The sequence below is a fragment of the Lolium rigidum genome, unplaced genomic scaffold, assembly GCF_022539505.1.
Source record: "Lolium rigidum isolate FL_2022 unplaced genomic scaffold, APGP_CSIRO_Lrig_0.1 contig_20310_1, whole genome shotgun sequence".
Lineage (NCBI taxonomy): Eukaryota > Viridiplantae > Streptophyta > Magnoliopsida > Poales > Poaceae > Lolium > Lolium rigidum.
The window spans coordinates 394,055-410,212 of NW_025899960.1; positions in this window are offsets into that span (position 1 = coordinate 394,055).

Here is a 16,158-nt window from a genome sequence, read left to right on the forward strand (position 1 = left end):
TCATCTAATGGAAAATTCTAGAGCTATTAGTAATTTGCATGATATTGTGGAAATAACCTCTAATGATGTTAAAATGCTTGCTAAACAGTTTCAAATGGTTCAAACACAAATTGACCATCTCACTAAAGTTCAAAAAGATTTGCTATTTAATGCTTCTAGGGAAACACATGCTTATGAAATAAGCACTAGAAGTGGTGCTTCTACTCAGGATCCTCTATATCCAGAGGGACATCCAAAAATAATTGAACAAGATTGTCAACGAGTTAATGATGCTAAGAATAAATATAAGAAAAAGAAGAAAAGCATAAAACCGTTGTAGAATCCTCTGAACCTGCTAAAGATCCTAATAGTATATCTATCTCTGATACTGAAACTGAAAGTGGTAATGATAAAAGTGATGTTTCCGATAAAGAAGAAAGTGATAAGGAACCTGAAAAACATACTAATAATAAAAAAATACACTAAGGAAGATTCCATTGCTAATAAACATGGTAGTGAGAAAGAACCTTGGGTGCAAAAACCAATGCCTTTTCCTGATAAGAAACACAAATCAAAAGAGGAAGAACACTATAACAAGTTCTATGAATGGATGAAACTGTTGTTTTTGCAAATTCCTTTGACTGATGCTATTAAATTGCCTCCTTATTCAAAATATATGAAAGATATTCTCTCTAACAAAAGGAAGGTTACAAATGAGGAAATCTCCACTATGCTTGCTAACTATTCTTTTAATTGCAAGATTCCAAAGAAGCTTGGAGATCCAGGTATACCTACTATTCCATGCTCCATTAAGAATAATTATGTTACGACTGCTTTATGTGACTTGGGAGCGGGAGTTAGCGTCATGCCTTTCTCTCTTTATAAGAGACTTCGTCTAGAAAAATTAATACCAACTGATATATCTTTGCAAATGGCTGATAAGTCTACTACTATTCTTGTTGGTATATGTGAGGATGTTCCTGTTAAAGTTGCTCAAAATTGTATGATATTAACTGACTTTGTTGTGCTAGAAATGCCTGAAGATGATAATATGTCTATTATTCTTGGGAGACCTTTTCTTAACACTGCAGGGGCTGTTATTGATTGCAACCAAGGAAAAGTAACTTTTAATGTTGATGACAAGGAGCACACGGTTTATTTTCCTAAGAAGATTGATAGGAAGTATGGTCTAAATACCATCAATAACATTGAGACTATTTAAATTGGGAAATTTCATTTGCCTTTGCCAATACCGAAGAAAGATTATTATATTGTGATGGTTGGGACTATTCCTCTTAAGATTGAGGTAATATGATCATCTAGTGAAATGCAAAGTTTTGTTTCATATGAAATTATTTTGATAATAAGACTTGATCAAACTTGTTAGCAAAAGTAATTTTGGATGAATGAAACTATGTCTTCACCTATGGTCCACTTATAAATTTCATATTAGAATGTTTAAGAATTACTGTAGAGTTAGTTTTGGGTTTGTTTTTCATCATTTAATAAAAGTTTTCTTGTGAAAGAATCATTTATCAAATTCTGAAAATTGCCTAGAAATAAAGTTCTCAAAAAATTCCAGAAAATTTACACAAAGTTTTTACGCATGAAAAGGGGCAGAGAGGCACCTGGGGCAGCCTAGGGGGACCCACCGGCTGACCACACCATGTGGTGGCGCGGGGGGCACCCTGGGCGCGCCAAGGCCAGGTGTGGGCTCATCTGGACCTCCACTTTGCTCTCTCCCCTGCCATTTCACTCTCTCACCGAAAAAAACACTCCACCATTGTTTGAACCCGTGTTCTTGCTGTTCTTGCTCGCAAATTTTCGATTTCCTTGCCCAGCCCATATTTCCCGCTGAAATTTGAAGCATTTGCTCTCCAGTATGTGACTCCTCCGATTATCCAAGTAGAATTTTATTTAGTGGAGTATTTCTTGAGTATTTTGCTGCTGTAGATGACATGTTAAGTGAGCTTGCATGCTTGTATTATGCTTAGATAAGTTGATTTGATGCATGTGTAGTTCTCTTATAAGTCCCTATAGTGTTCTCCTTCATTTGTTTGTCTTAAAATCATTTTTATGAGGTTTGCTAAAAAAATCAGAGAAGAAGGATGGACAACCACACCTATGGAGAAATCTTTGAGAGAGAAGCTCCAAGGTTAAGGAGGTCTTCAAGATAATCTACTCAATTTAGGCAACCCTATAATGAAGATCTTATTGCACCAAGCATTGGTGAAGTAGATGATGGAAATGCATATTCATCCACTTTCTCTTGCACTAACTTTATGAGAGATGCATGGATCTATGATGATTTCTTTCTCCTTGTTAGCAGGGTTGGGTTAACTACATACATGAATGACGAGAGTGACCAATATGCTTTGCTCACTAAGATTTTTGTTGAGAGTTTTGCTTTTAATAACTCTATGTTCAGGCCAACTGTTTCATTTAAAATCTATAATAAGCCTACTACTATGTACTTGTCAAAATTTTGTGGCATTCTAGGTATTGAGATGATCGGAACATCGAAAAGGATCAAAGACATTCCTGCTGATTTGTTGGAACTCTACCGAGGGGTGACGAATGATGATGACCGCAGTGCCCAGCCTGCCAAGATAAGGAACATTTAACTCCCAGCTATTAGATACTTTACTTATTACGTACCTTGCTACTAGTATCCTTGTTAGGGAAAACACTAGTAATATTTCTCATTGTCATTTGGCTTTTCTAGCTACTACAGTCGATAACAGTACTAAGTATAACCTTGGTGCTCTTATTGCTCGTCGCTTAGCTGCTAGAGGACCCATCTATGGAGAAATTATTGCTGCACGTATTATAGCTGCTTTGGATATTCATGTTGATCCCAATGATGTATTGTTGGCACCACAGAGACGATCTTACTACCATGAAAACCCATCAATTTTTTACCACTGGCTCTTGTGCAGGAAGTTTGGTTTATAGAATGTTATTTACTGATGGAGATGAACGGGAAGTTCCCCTGCCACAACCTAGTTTGTTTAGTATTCACAAGATGCCATGGTCGCGCTTCAAGGAGGAGCTGGATGAACACCTGCGCTTGCTTGGATTTTATGAGCAGCACCAGGAGGAGACGCCCACCGATGACTACGTCGTGCATTACACCGGGGCATCCTCGAGTTCATATCCGGACGAAGGTGCTTCTTCGTTATATTATGGAGGTGCCACTTCTTGCCCCCCCTCCCCGGGATTGATCTCCACTTAGGCCAAAAGCCTAAGCTTGGGGGGAGGTATACCAACATCTCACTCATCTATATAGCATATTTCGTCGGTACTTTGTATATCCATGTTTCGCTTTCTTTTATTCTTGTTTAGTTTATTTCTATTATTTCTCTTTTGCTGAATCTTGGAAGTGCTTACTAATGTAATAACCTCTCTTTATCATATTTATTTCTTTTTTATACCAAGGATAGCCTCAAATAGGAAGGAGCTAAGAATTGGAGAAGTTGCTGTCCAAAAACAGATTCTATGTTGTCATCATGAAAATTCGTATTCCCAGCCAAACCGGAATTTTGAGTTGCCAATTTTTGATCATACGCCCCAGGTTGTTATCTAACTTTTGTTAGTTGAGCACTTTTCGATTTGAGCTACAGAATATTTTTTTTAAAAAATCGATCTTTGCCTGCTGTTCTAGGTTGGCAGATTTCTGCCATTTTTTGCATTTGTGTGTCTATGTTAGTTTCTTTCTTTTTGTTGTTCTTGATTTTGCTTCTACTTCCAAAACACAAAAAAACAAAAAACAAAATTGTTGTTTCTATTCATTTGCTTCTTTAGTTGTTTTATTTTCTTGTTATGGTTTGCTATTCGAAAATCCAATTTTTTTTTTTTGCTTTGTGTGTTGATTCAAAATTGAAAATCCAAAAATATTTGTTGTTCTTCTTTTGTTTTGTAAAGTTTTCTGCAGAGTTCAGTAGTCCCCCTTTACTTCATTGGAGCTTGGTTATCATTTCATATTATTCAAGCCACAAGTGAAGAACAATAATAACGACCTACGGCGATTCGAGATGTGGTGAGAGGCTGGTATGAACTCTATTTGTTTTCGTTTTTGTACATATACTCATTCATGTGGATATGCTTAGTTTGTTCGTGTAAGGTGTATGTTATTTAATGATGCTTAGTAGTTCTTGCTCTCTTATGATTGGTTCCAATTTACTAATAGTAAGTAACATGTCATATAGATATTTGCTTGCATTGCTTTATTCATATAATAGTATGACATTGTGGTATCTTCCTCTGAATGTTTCATTTTCGACTTGGCACATGCTCACGCACACTGTTCAAAAAATCGGCCGAGATACCGATTTATCAGCCGATTTATCGTGAATCGGGTGGTAACCGATAAGATTTCATCATATCGGCTAATTTATCGTTGCACCGATATTTCAGCCGATTTTCCGTCTGAGGGCCGATATTTCGCACGATTTTCACTCTAGTGACAGATATTTCGGCTGATTGTCCGTGAAATTTCACTGAAATTTTGTATGGCAGTCGTTATTTTCTTCCTATGGTCTTGTATAACTGTGCATTAGCTCAAAATTTTCATTTTGATTGATTCAAATGCAAATAATCAAGGTAGTACTTCTGCTTAATGCTCCAATATTATTTTTACATAGCATATTATACAAAATTGAGTGCTGCAAATTAGAATATACAAAAAATTAAGCTGATAAATGGGCAACCGATAAAATCGATTAATCGGACGATAAGCGATTAATCTTCATTTTGAGGCTGGCCGATAAGTTAAGATTAACGATTTCTTGAACATTGCTCACGCATGCATATGACTAAACAAAAGTCAATTAAGTCTTGATGATTTATTTTGCCTCAGAGTTCTTGTATTACTTTTATGCTTGTATTAATTTTGTTCTGTCGCGAGCATGATTATGACAGTTACTCCTTTCTGGATTGTCGCTTCCCAGTCTATTTACGCTCTACTCGTGCATCCAACTACTAAAAGCCAAAGTTTGCCAATTGTTTCCAGCATATCTACCTACTAGAATCATTACTATTCCAAGTATATTCATCATCTTTTTATTCATCTTCCAAATTAAATTTTGTCATGAGAAAATTAGTTAGTAAAGCTCTCACGAACTTGATGGCACATTTACTTTCTTGCACTTAATAAACTTGAGCCATTATGAATATCTTATATAGAGCTTACAATTTGTAAGTTGTGAGTTAGCACAACCATGCTTTCATGGGGCACGCTTTCAACATTGAACTTATTCTTATTTAGTTGATATCATGTTCTTTTGTTTATGGATGACTATCGATGCGAAATAACATGGAAACTTGTAAGTCCATGGAGCTTGTATATGTGTTAGAAAAACGTTGGGCTGCTAACCTAAGCCATGCATCATTCAGGGTGGAAGTTTACAACATTCCATAGTGAGCATTATATGAACCATCTTCAATAAAAAGCTATACTCATAGTAAATAAAAAGATTGTTGAGATGCTCATTGTCTATTTGTCTTGTCATTTTGGTGTGGGATTGCACTTATATGAAAGAGTACTTCCATATCATGGGGCAAGAGGTACCCCTGCTGCATTCTTAATGATACATGTATACGTACAATGACAAGAACTCATTTGGGAACTAAATTGAGTAGCATGAGGTGTAGGTACTTGTATTCAAGGGGCATGAGATTTTCAACTTATGATTTTTCAAGCATATAACTCATTTTTTGCCCTCACATTAACTTTAAGCATTCAAGATGCTTATAATAGGGGCAATGAGTGGTCAAAGCTATAAGTACCATACTTTTTGGGAGATTTATAAAACTTGTTAATCATACTTCCTTCTTCGAAGGACCTATCTTTTACCTTTTATGTTGAGTCACCATCCTTTCTTTGAGCACCTTCTCGAAAGCATAGCTGTCATTCTTAGTGCAACATGTTTGTCCTGGAATACAATTAATTGTGGTATAACTGTGATGCTTGTATCTTTTGATATTTTTTACTTCTAGTCTTCTCTTGAACTTCAGAGGTGCCTTGGCATTTATGTTTTTCTCCACAAATAAGGGCAAGCGAGATACCACTTTATCATATCATATTATGAACATTGCAATCTTGTGGATACTTATGTTTCATGTTGCTTATTATTGTGTTGGTATCTTTTCATAGCTTGCATGACTATTGAGTAGCTTTAGTTGCATACTTCTTACTATGAATTTCCTGAGTACTTGATCATATAGTGAGAATATAGACATCATATGAAGCAAATATGTTCGTGAAAGTTTCTTTATCGCACTTAGTTGTCACTGAATTGATTGAGGACAAGCAATAAGCTAAACTTGGGGAAGTTGATACGTCCAAAACGTATCTACTTTTCCGAACACTTTTGCTATTGTTTGCCATCTAATTTGTGTGTTTTGAATACAACTAACATGGACTAACGTTGTTTTTAGCAGAATTGCTCTGGTGTCTCGTTTTTGTGCAGAAATCCAATTTTCAGGAAAATTCCCGGAAAATATCTCAAAATCCATATTTCACCCGAAGACTCACGAAGCAAAAAGATGATACGGAGAAGAGCCACGAGGGGGCCAGACCTGGCCTAGGCGCGGGCCAGGCTAGGCCGCGCCTAGGGGTGGTCTGACCACCTCGGCCACCCCCTCAGCCTCTCCTTCGCACTATATAAAGCCCCTGACCTGAAAACCACGGGGGGGTCGACGTTTTTTCAGAAAGAGTTCCGTTGCTCCGCCGCCACCAGAAACCCCAAACTGGGGACCAGAAACTCCGTCCTGGCACCCTGCCAGGACGGGGAGTTGGAGGAGATCATCGCCATCGCCATCACCGACGTGTCTCCATCAACCATCCATGATTCTCCCATCCATGTGTGAGTAATTCCCTGTTGTAGGGTGTAGGGGATGGTAGGGATTGGATGAGATTGTTCATGTAATAGCTATAAGATTGTTATGGGCATAGTGCCTAGTATCCGTTGTTAGTATTTATGACATTGTTGCAACTTGTTGTGCGTAATGCTTGTCACTTTGGGCCCGAGTGCCATGATCTCAGATCTAAACATGTTATTGATTCATGAGGATAATTGTTGTTTTAGATCATACCTGCAAGTTGTATACACATATTGTTGTCTGGAACCCGAGGCCCCAAAGTGACAACAATTGGAATAACCCGAGGGGATGGCTACGATGTGAGGATCACGTGTGTTCACGGAGTGTTAATGCTTTGCTCTGGTACTCTATTAAAAGGAGTACCTTAATTACCAGTAGTTTCCCTTGAGGCCCCGCTGCAACGGGCTGGTAGGACAAAAGATGTCGTGCAAGTTTCTCATTGCGAGCACGCACGACTAAGTAGGAACACATGCCTATGGTTACTTTATACTAGGATTCTTTTATCATTATACCTGCAAATGCCCACGTCTTGCTATTATATGAATTCTCTTATCCATGCAGTGCCCGTTAATCCATCTTTGTGCCTACATTATTTTAATCATGTTGTCTACTGCAATCATCGCTACTGCTATTTTTATTTCATTACTGATGTTACTTTACTACTGCCACTGCTATAAAACGGTTACCACTGATAAACTATTGCGAGCAAGTCTATTTCCAGTGCATCTGAATTGACAATTCAGTTGTTAAATCTTATAAATATTCTTTGGCCCCCTTCTGTCGAATCAATAAATTTGGGTTTTACTTTCCTCGAAGACTGTTGCGATCCCCTGTACTTGTGGGTCATCAATGTGCTTCATCATCTCCCCAAGTGGCAATTGAGGGACGAAGAAACGACACCCAAAAAAGCTGCAATGATTGCGCTGGACGATACCGAGGATGAGAAGGAGGACCGGGATAATGACAAGCCGGAGGTAAACAAGAAGGCCAAAGAGAGGCAGAAGCTTGAGGGGGAGGCAACATTGTTGAGGGACAAGTTTGATCAAATGATAAGGTTGAAGGAGGTGATAGCCGCCAAAACTTTAGAGACCAAACTTGTCATCACCGAGAAGAAAAAAGAGGCGAGTCTTGCCAAGGTTGAAGCCAACCGAGAGGAAGCAAGGAACAAGTTCAAGTTGGAGATGAGGATCAACGTGAAGAAGACCAAAACAATGAAGCAACTACTGGCCGAAGAGAGGGAGATCATGATGATGAACATGAAGAACATGAATGAGCAACAAATGGAGTGGTGGAAGGAGTCCTCGGTGGAGATCATGGAGAGGTGAAAACTAGCTCGTGAAGGGGCAAGTGGAGGTGGTGGCGATGTAGGTCACGACGGTCCGACCTCCGTTTGACGCCGTAGGTGAGAGAAGATGGTGAGGAGACTGAGCAACTTTATGCCATGAACTATGAACTATTTGCTATGATTGTGGCATTTGATGTAAACTTTGAATTATGCATGCGTTTGATAGTTTGATCGTACCTAATTCTGTGATAAATCATGTCTTTACGGGTTCGGAAGCCGCTGTCGCGGAACAGAGCCTTTTTGGTTTACGGGTCTGTATAACAGTTTTGATTTACGGGCTCTGTTCTGCGCCAGCAATTTTCCAACCCGTAAACACGAGTTCGATAAACTGAACTCGAATTTTTTCAGTTCGCGTGTTTACGGACTCTGCTAGAGATGCTATAAGCTTGTAAATGTCGTGGACTGAAAAATTCCACTCTTTTCGGATAGCCACGACTGGATGTCTTTATCACCTCTACGTGAAGGTATAATTTTGAGGATCTCCTAAGCATCAATAGGCAAGATGCATCGCTTGCTATGGGAGCTCAGGGTTTTGCCGTAAAAGCATCTCCAACGGGACAACGCAAAACGGATGTTAAAATCGATCGGCTACGTCTATTTGACTCGGCTCACGGATACCGAAATCCTCAAACGCAAAGCTTATCATTTGCGTTGCCAAGCTTATCGGTTTGCGTCGCCAAGCTTGTCCGTTTGCGTCCGGGAGCAGCCCCATCAGCCCGACGCATTTTGTCCGATGAGATCGGCCATGTGCTCTATTTAAATTCATCTCAAAAAAAAGTAGTGCAATATTTTGAAATAAATTTAGCATAGAAACTGCGAAAAAACATGTTTAAACTAATTTTTTAAACTAATAAACCCTTCTTGCTCGTCACATCCTCAGAAGAGCTTGTCGCGTCTGACGCATATGATGAGCTTGTGTCTCCCTCCGACGAGTCGTCCTTGGTGTCTTCCTCGTTGTTGGTGCACGCCGGCTGCGCCTTCGCTCGGACCCTTGCCTCCTTCATTGCCGCCGCCTCCTATGCCGCCTCATCAGCCGTTTTCACATGGCCTCTTCGTCCTCGTCCTTGCCATCGTCGGTGACGATGACCCCCTCCTCCTCTTGGCCGTCCCTCGGTGGGGAGATAGAGCTGCTCGGCGTGGCAGTTCTATTCCACCAATGTCGCCAGCCCATCAGCTTCCCCTCGCTATCGAAGTCCAATGGCAAAGAGATGTTACTCATGGCGTCGTTAGTCATAGAGATGAATTGTGGCGGACGGTTGGAGATCCGGATGCGCAAACGTAGGGGTCTTATTGAGCGAGAATTGATGACAACACAGAAATCGAAGAGGGCTACGATTGCTTTTCCGCAACGGTTTGCATCGCTCCGTTGGAGATGACCTAAGAAATTCTTAGAATCCAACTGTCTCTCCACACACAATTTTCTGACCACCACCAAACCGAGCACACTAATCCTTTCTCCAGCAACTCCAAACCATGGGCAATCGCTGTCCAAGCTGATGAAGGATTACCGGTGAACAAGTGAGCCCTGCGCACCCGTACTGTGGCGCAGGGGCTGCCGACACATGCTTGGGTGCATGATCTATCGGCGAGTCTTTCGGTCCCGGCGTTGGTCCAATATCTCAATCTTTGGAACGTGCTCTCCATTGTGCACTTGGTGGAGGGCATGGCCGACTCGTTCACATGGATATGGACTACTTCGAAAGAGTTCTCCACGAAGTCTGCATACTTGGTCTTTTTTGAGGGGCGTAGTTTATGGGCATGGCACGACCCGATTTGGAAATACAAGGCTCCTCTCAAATTCAAACTATTTGTGTGGAAAGTGGCGTGGGACCGTTGCTGGACGGGAGAACGAAGGCTTCGTCATGGATTGACTAACGATGATTCTTGCATCTTCTGCTTGCAACACTCAGAGACTATTGACCATCTTCTCCTCCAGTGTCCTCTCTCCCGAATCATCTGGTTCGAAGTCCTGAAGGGCTTGGACCGCACCTCACTTTTCTCGACCAATGTGGATGGCCTCCTCGAGTGGTGGCCGTGTGTGCTTGAGTCCTGGCCGACCAAGCTGAAGCCTCAAGCGCGCTCCCTCTTCTTGTTGGTTCTTAGGTCGATTTGGATTGAGCGAAGCAATAGGATCTCCAGGAACAAATTTAGGTCGGAGGCTCTTCTTCTCGACGCGATTGTCGAGGAAGCGGATAGGTGGAAACTTGTGGGATTTTTGTGAGGAGTTTCTTTTTCTTCTTTGGCTTTGGAAAGCTAAGTGTGGAGTTTGTATTTGGTTCTTCCTCTATCTATAAAAAACGTGCTTTCTCGCGCGTTCCTGAAAAAAAAATACTTGCCTTTCAGAACTCTTGCCTAGCTGAGAGATCTTGGTGGAAACTCTCATATCAGAGACACCCATACCTCCTTGTGGCTTAGTACAAATCAATTTATTAACCTTTATATTAGGATTCTTTGTCTGCTTTTGTTTTGTTTCTAGCAGCAAATCTAATTTTCTAAGTTGCTTTTATATTATTTGAAACATTTGGAAATCAAATCTAAAATTCATCGCCAAGCGAGATGTATTATTTAAAATTTTAGTATAGGTGGTTACTTCAACGATGGAAATCATCTACTAAAATGATTTAAATATATATCTTTGCGAAAATTGACATTATCAAAAATTAACATTCTCAGTCACTAAATATGGTACAATAAGAATTGTCTGAAACAGGTGTTGAATATATAAGCAAATATCCATATGAAATAATCCGTGTAAGTAATTGATAAATCATGACTACGAAAATAACAAATAAACTAATCATGCAGACTAGTAAGGTAGATGAACAGATCACATCTAAACAAGATAAACTGATCGCATCTAGCACACAAACTAGAAGAAGAAACTCTAACAGAAACTGAAAGAGAAACGACAAGATCACATACTTTGCAACAGCGTCGTTGTCGCCCATGTTGAGGTTGCCGAAGAAGTCGCTGAGATCCGGGAAGAAGTTGTCGGTGTGGAGGAACTCGTCGTCCGATGATGACGTCGTGATGCCAGTAGTCACGCCAGAGCGCTCCCCAAAAAACCTAATTGCCCCTCACCCGTACAGGTTCACGAGAGGCAGGGTTCCGGAGGCCTACTGTCCCGGCAGTCGGTGCACGCCGATGGACGGGATGAGGAAGACGAAGGCGGCGGCGCAATGAACTGGAAACAGGTAGTCGCGTATGCGTCTTGTCTCCGCGGCTAGGGTTGCACAGGGTCTTATATAGTGCGGTTCGGGAAGGTCGTGGGGCGCAGCCCACGTCCGAGTCGGCACAGCCACGATCCAGAAAAACCGGAAGGCAAAACGGCCGAGTAACGCGTCCGTTAATGACTCAAAATTGATTACACAATTAATTTCCCAAACAGCAAAAAGATAAGCTCGGCTCGGCGAGATTCCCGCAACCCGCGTCGGGACGTGACGTGACGTGACGTGACGAGGCGTGGCGAGGCGAGGCGGGCGGCGGAGGAGGAGGAGTGCGCGAGGGCTCTCTCTCTTCTCACTCACTTACTAGGACTAGAACAGCCCACCTTATATACCACTCCAACTCCCTCCCAACTAGCAATGTGGGACTAAACTTCAGCCCCACTAGTGCTGCCACTGATTATTGGAATGGGCCATGTGAGTTTTAGAATTTGATAATGGGCCATTGGCCAAAGGCCAAATGCCCAAAATTCCAGCAATACCCCACAAACTCTCATTGGCACTCATCAATAAGTTTTCAGAACATTGTTTTATATACCGGTATGTCGTGGAGACTGTTAAGTTGAACTTCCACTTAAAGCTTCATATTACACTAGATTGCAACTTAGATAGTGGACTATGCCTTGAACTACAAGTTTTCTGCGTACTAGCTTCATACAAAACCTAGACCGATACTAGGCTGCCGCGAGGCTTCCTCGCGGTTTGGAGCTTATACGTCATACTCCAGGGCCTTTCATGAGTTTACTAGAGAGCATCCAACTCTCATAGATTGCAACGTTTAACAATCAGACTCATATAGGTGTGTTCTTCGAAAGATGTTCTGCAGGACAACATCTCTGCTAAAATAAGCCACTTAGGACACATTAGGATAATTATCAACCTGCCATGCAGATTAGGAGAGTATTGCATCTTACGGAGTGGTAAAATTGCTATAGGGATATATACTCTCCTCCCAGCTGACCAACAGCTTGTCTCCCAGCTCTAATTCACGGGATCTCCGATCACATAAAGTGGGTTACCACCGTGGGCAGCTCATAGTGTGGGTCTCATACCCATCTCCCTCGATGCATTTTCTATCACATTTCGTGATAGTCCCTTTGTGAAGGGGTCTGCCAGGTTTCTAGACGTATGGATATAATCCAACGCTATAACTCCGGAGTTTCTCATTTTCCTGACAGTTTTCAGTCTCCTCTTCACATGCCTTGATGACTTCATATTATCCTTAGAACTCGTTTACTTTGACGATCACGGTTTGATTATCACAGTTCATAGGAATAGCGGGTATTGGTTTCTCAACCACAGGTAAGTCCATCAAGAGCTCACGAAGCCACTCTGCTTCAACAGTGGTTGTGCCTAATGTTGTGAGTTCTGCTTCCATAGTTGACCTCGTACTGATGGTCTGCTTGCAAGACTTCCAGGAAACAATGCCACCTCCAAGTGTAAACAAATAACCACTTGTGGCCTTAGTCTCATCAGCATCAGATATCCAATTTGCATCACTATAACCCTCAAGTACACTTGGATACCCAGTATAGTGAATGCCATAACTCGCAGTGCCTTTCAAATAGCGCAAAACTCTTTCAAGAGCATGCCAATGAACATCTCCAGGTCTAGACACAAAACGGCTGAGTTTACTTACAACAAAGGAGATGTCAGGCCTCGTGGCGCTGGCTAAATACATAAGCGAGCCAATGATCTGCGAATATCGCAATTGATCTCTAGCAACTCTTTTATTCTTACGAATTATCACACTAGAATCATAAGGCGTTGGAGAAGATTTGCAGTCACTATACCCGAAGCGACTCAGGATATTTTCCACATAGTGGGACTGAAGCAATGTAATCCCACCATCGTCATCCTTCATCAGCTTGATGTTTAAGATCACATCAGCTACTCCCAAGTCCTTCATCTCAAAACAACGAGATAGGAACTCCTTGACCTCCTTAATCACAGTAAGGCTGGTCCCGAATATCAATATGTCATCGACATAGAGACAAAGAATAACTCCCTCGCCCCCACCATGGCGATAGTATACACACTTGTCATCTTCGTTTACAACAAATCCTTCAGCGGTTAAAGTTCTTTCAAACTTCTCATGCCACTGCTTCGGTGCTTGCTTAAGCCCATACAAAGACTTCAGTAATTTACACACCTTTCCTTCTTGACCATCTACTACAAATCCATCAGGCTGCTCCATATAAATTTCCTCTTCAAGCTCTCCATTCAGGAAAGCAATCTTAACATCCATTTGATGAACGAGAAGACCATGTGAGGCAGCCAAGGATAGTAGCACTCGAATGGTGGTCAATCTGGCAACAGGTGAGTATGTATCAAAGAAATCTTCACCTTCTTTCTGGGTATAACCCTTGGCCACAAGACATGCCTTGTACTTTTCAATAGTACCATCAGGCCTAAGCTTTTTCTTGAACACCCATTTACATCCTACAGGTTTGCACCCATAAGGACGATCAGTAATTTCCCAAGTTCCATTGGCTAAGATGGAATCCATCTCGCTACGGACAGCTTCCTTCCAGTGAGTCGGCATCCGGAGATGCATAGGCTTCGAAATAGAAGTGGGAGTGTCATCCACGAGGTACACAATGAAATCATGTCCAAAGGACTTTGCAGTCCTCTGTCTCTTGCTCCTTTTGGGAGCTTCATTGTCATCCTCCACATGATTATCAAAGTGTTCTATAGCCATGGTAGGTTCAGGAAATAATTCATGAGTAGATGAACTGGGCATCTCCTGAATTGATGAGCTAGACGTTTCTTTCATAGGAAAAATGTCCTCAAAGAAAGTCGCATCATTTGACTCCATAATTGTACCAACATGCATGTCGGATACCTCAGATTTTACTATCAAAAATCTGTAGCCAATGCTATGAAATGCATATCCCAGAAGAACTCAATCCACGGTTTTTGGTCCAAGCTTGCGCTTCTTGGGTATCGACACATTTACTTTCGCCATACAACCCCAAGTTCGTAGGTAAGAGAGTTTCAACCTTTTCCTTTCCCATTCCTCAAAAGGAGTAATAGTTTTGTTCTTTGTGGGGACACGGTTTAGGACATGACACGCAGTCAATATCGCCTCCCCCCACCATGCCTTGGATAGACCCGATGTATCTAACATGGCGTTAACCAAATCAGTTAGAGTACGGTTCTTTCTTTCGGCCACCCCATTTGACTGAGGTGAATAGGGAGGCGTCCTCTCATGGGTAATACCATGTTCCGCACAAAAAGAATCAAACTCGTTGGAAAAATAATCTCCACCACGATCAGACCTTAGCCGCTTGATCTTTCGATCAAGTTGGTTTTCTGCTTCAGCTTTAAAGATTTTGAAGTGATTAAGAGCTTCATCTTTAGATTTCAGGAGGTACACATAAAAATATCGAGTAGAGTCATCAATTAAAGTCATGAAGTATCTTTTCCCTCCTTTTGTTAATTCACCATTCATTTCACAAAGATCTGAATGTATAAGCTCCAGCGGTGCCAAGTCTCTTGCCTCACCAGTCTTGTGAGACTTACGTGGTTGCTTAGCTTGCACACATAATTGGCACTTGGATTTCTTGACAATAGCAAATTTCGGAATTATATTCATATTCGCTAGCCGCGTCATGCACCCAAAATTAATATGACAAAGTCGTGAATGCCAAATATCGGACTCACTATCATTGCAAACATGATTAATAATTTGAGCACATAAGTCTGACAAAGATAAGCGGAACAAGCCTCCGCACACATAACCCTTTCCAACAAATTGTCCACACTTGGAAATTACAACTTTATTCGACTCAAAAACCAACTTAAAGCCACCTCGACATAAAAGCGATCCGCTAACGAGATTCTTATTAATGGAGGGAACGTGCTGCATATTCTTCAGCTGGATGGTCTTTCCCGAAGTAAACTTCAGATCGACCGTACCAACACCATGAACAGAAACACTTGAGCCGTTTCCCATCAGGACGGAGGAAGTCCTTGCGACCTGATAAGAAGAAAACATAGACACATCAGAACATACATGTGTATTGGCTCCGGTGTCTATCCACCAATCAGGAGAATTACATACTGAAAGGACAGTAGGGGAAATACCGTACCCAACGTCCTTCATCTCAGTATCAACGCCAATAACAACATTTGCGGACTTGCCGCTGTTCCCACGCTGATCATGGCGTTCTGGGCAACCAGGAGCCCAATGTCCAGGAGCGCCACAAACATGGCAGTTCCCTTTCTTCTTATAAGGAGTCTTCCTCTTGAAGTTGGTTGAGTTGGAGGCTTTGTTGTTCTCATCAAACTTGCCTTTTCCATTGTTCTTATTCTTAGACTTGTGAGATTGGAAGTTCTTCTTCTGTACCACATTGGTACTAGAACCTCCCTCAAAACTACGAGCTCGTGTGTCCTTTGCTCTCGCCTTCTCTTCCACATGAAGCAAGCCAATGAGATCCGAAACGGAAAACTCTTGTCTCTTATGTTTCAGAGAAGTAGCAAAGTTCCTCCACGAGGGAGGAAGCTTGGCAATAATGCCACCAGCCACAAATTTTTCCGGTAAGGTACACTTAAACTGCTCGAGTTCTTTGGCAAGGGACTGAATCTCATGAGTCTGCTCAACCACGGAGCGCTCATCAGTCATCCTGTAGTCATAGTATTGCTCCATGACATACAATTCAGTGCCAGCGTCCGAGACCCCAAATTTGGCCTCGAGCTCATCCCATGCATCTTTACCATGGTCGA